A 3,905-nucleotide genomic window follows, 5' to 3' on the forward strand; every position below is an offset into this window, starting at 1 on the left:
GTTTGTCTGATCAGGATGGTTTGAAATGTTTTGAGTTCTGACATTGTGCAACTCTTAAAATGTGCTTTGGAGGTATACTATACTGCAGTCTTTCTCTAACTACTACTGACTTCAGCCCAGTAAAAGCACAGAAGTTCAGACAACATGACTAAATAATTGAACCCACTTTGGTCAAGGTGGAGCTAGAGTTAGTGCTGCATTAGCTTCCAAATAACATCCAGTAGGTCAATAACTTTAAGATAGGCTCTTTATACAAATACCACAGTACATATTCAATATCAGATTAAAGAAATAGGAAGCAATGGAAGCAACAAACATTTCTGGAAACTGAAGCAGAAACTCACAATTGTTCTCTAGAGCTTCTAAAAATATTGTACACTGTGTAAGTAGATATTAACTAGAAAAAGTTACATGTGAAAACAGTTATTTAATATGATAGACCTATCCTTTTGCATTTAGCAAAAGGAGAAAACATTAAACAAGGTAAAAAATACAATGTATTTAACTTAATGTAATTGTTTAAATAAGTATAACTCAGAGAAGGTATAGCTTTGAACTGAACAACTACTGTTACTTAATTTTCCCTATCTTTGTGAAGAAATATGCCTCTATATGTCCATGATGTAGCAATCCATATAAGTTCATACATAAAAGTTCATTTATAGGGTAGAAAAGATGATCCAGGGACTTACTGTCCTGTTAGCCTCATCCATGTGCCAGGGATGATTGTGGAACTGATCTTCTTGGAACCTATGCTAAGGCACATGAAAGAGAGGGAGGTGATATGGGGACAACCAGCATGGCTGGTTGAATGAACAAATATACCTTCTATATTGGTGTATCTGCATTGGTGGACAAGGAGAAAGCCAGTGATGTCCTCTATCTGGACTTCAGTAATGCCTTGGACATGGTCTGCCATAATGTCCTTCTCTCCAAACTGGAAAGATATGGATTTGATGGGTGGAATGTCTGATAAACAAGAAACTGGTTGCAAGACTGTACTCAGAGAGTGATGGTCAATGTCTCGATGTATGGATGGAAAATGGTGACAAGTGGTGTCCCTCAGGGGTCAGTACCGGGACCAGTACCTTTATCAACAACATTGATATTGGGATCAAGTGCATCCTCAGCAAGTTTACAGATGACAAGAAGCTGTGTGGAGAAGTCTGCATGTCTCAGGGATGGGATGCCAGCCAAAAACCTAGACAGGCTTGAGCAGTGGGCCCAGGTGCATTTCATAAGTTTCAGTAAATTCAAGTGCAAAGTCTTGCACCTGCATTGTGGCAACCCCTGTTCTCAATACAAGCTGGGAGATGTATTGATGGAACACAACCCTGCTGAAAAGAATGTGGGACTGCTGGTGGATGGCAAGCTAGACACAAACCAGCAATGTGCTATCTGGGCTGCATCAAGAGAAGTGTGGCCAGCAGATCAAGGGAGGTGACCCTGCTCCTCTGCTCTCTGGTGAGGCCTCACCTGGAGTACAGTGTTCAAATATGGAGTCCTCTGCACAGGAGAGATTTGGACCTGTTAGAGCATGTCCAGAGGAGGGCCACAGAAATGATCCAAGGGATGGAAAACCTCCACTACAAGGACAGGCTGAGAGTGCTCGGGCTGATCAGCCTGGAGAAGAGAAGGCTCTTTGGAGACCTTTCAATATCTAAAGGAGAGCTATGAGAAAGAAGGGGACAGACCCTTTAGCAAGGTCTGTTGTGATAAGACAAGAAGAAATGGCTTCAAACTAAATGAGGGGTGATTTAGATTGGATTATTCCTACAGAATAATTTTTTTATGACACAGGTAGTGAGGCACTGGACCATGCTGCCCAGAGAAGTGGATGCCCTGTCCTTGGAGATGTTCAAGACTGGGCTTGACAGGTTTCTGCAGAACCTGGTCTACCTGTAGATATCCCTGTTCATTGTAGGAGAGTGGGACTAGACAACCTTTAGGTATCTCTTCCAACTCAAACAGTTCTAGGATTCTGTTTTGAGGCATGCAGCCAGGGTAGAGTATTTGAACTGCTAGCTGAGGCAAGAGGTGCAATACAGGGCCTTGATTTTGAAAGAAAGATATATTTCAGTAGATTTCTATTATAGGAGAGCAGTACAAGTTAAAGATTCATTTAATTCTATAGAGGGCTAGGGAGAAACCTAAAAAATCCTTGGTTTCTGTCTTGTCCCACTCAGTATTTCAAAAGAAGTGAATCTTTTTCTGCATCCTGAGTCATGTCTTTCCTAATCAGCAGAGCTCACTACCATGACAGAATCGTCCAAGACTCAGAGAAATAGTACAAATAAATTTATTGAGATCTTTCTACTTGGAGGTAAAATTGGCGAATTTGCTAGTAACAATTTATAAGCATTATAAGTAAGAGTATTTGGTGCAGAAGTTATCTCTATGCTAAAAGTTCTAAGACAATATTAGAAAACAGCTGCTACGAGAAATGAAAAATAAAAGACTATAAAGAGAAAAGATAGAAAATGGGGAGAGACAGGTGGGCAGACACAGACATACAGATACACAAACACAGCAAGGCAAAAATGGTTTACCACTCCTCAGTCCAGCAATGTCTTAGCGTCAGGGGGTGCTGATCTTTGGTAGTGGTAGGTTATCCAAGGTGTGATGGTCAGTTGATGACAACAATAAACACACATGTTCTCTTACCTATAGTCCAGAGCTGTTGAGAGGGCTCTTTGGAGTGACAGCATCTGGCTTCCAGGCTTTCCAGCAGGAACTCTTTTGTTCCTGTCTTGTCCAGGCCTTGCAAATTTAAATCAGCAGAGACAAGAGGAAGCAAGGAGATGCCAGCTTGTATCTTGCCTTCACAGGATACAATGGTATCATCTCCTAACTTCCTGTATCAAGCTGAAAATATTTGCTCCCAGGCCAAGTCTTCAGCCAGAAAACATTCCTGGGCCTTCCCATTCAAAAGCAAACAGCTTCTGGCTCTGTCCAAAGGAATGCTTTTAAATGTGAAACTGTCCACAAAGTGTTACTGGGTGTCATGTTGATTTGAGAAAATATGTTCTGTACCAGTCTTGCATAGCTTCCTTTCTGGTCAAAAATAATTGTGATTGAATAAAATATTTAATTCCACCTGAAATATCAACTTTCATTTTATTGCTGGGAACAACATAGAAATTTTGTTTGCAATTTTTTATATTTTTTTAAAAAATTCAGTAAATAAGTTTTCGTTTGTTTGAATACTCCTTTTATAGCCAAGATGTCTCTCTTCAAGGAAGAATACTGCACTCTTTCTCCTTTCCTATTAAGAATGGTAAGATTCAGGGCTTTGAGCAGCCTTGCCTAGAAGATATCCCTGCCTAGATGAACTAGATGATCTTAAAGGTACCTTCCAACTCAAACCGTTCTATATTTTTATGATCTCAAGAGCCCAAGATGGAATTGCTTAATGAAGAACTGTTATTGACAGTGTTTGATGTAAGACCAGGTTCATAACTACAGGATTAAAACAATCAACTTTACTTGGTAGCATTACTTTAGCTGTCTGAGTGGTGTTTTTGTGTGTATTTTTTATTTTATAGGAGGGGAGGGAGGGAGGAGGAGTTTTTGGGTTTTTTTTTGTTTTTAAGAGAAGGGAAAGTCCGCCTTACCTATGAACATTAGTGCTTTTCCCTCTGTACATATTAGACAGATAACTATGGAAATCAGCAGGGAGAAGATGAATGGTAGATTTGAGGTACTGAACCAGATTTCAGTAATGACTACTCCTATAATGACAACTCCTTCTCTTCCTAGTGTGCATCTTCAGCAGTCGGCATTTTTCTTTCTCCTGGACAATTTGACATTTTCTCTGTGAGCAGTCAAGGCAGTTTATCTCATCAGCTGTTGCACAATATGGCGATGAACACTAAAGTATACAAAATCTCACTTAGCTGGACTGC

Source organism: Coturnix japonica, chromosome 1, assembly GCF_001577835.2.
Source record: "Coturnix japonica isolate 7356 chromosome 1, Coturnix japonica 2.1, whole genome shotgun sequence".
Taxonomy (NCBI): Eukaryota; Metazoa; Chordata; class Aves; order Galliformes; family Phasianidae; genus Coturnix; species Coturnix japonica.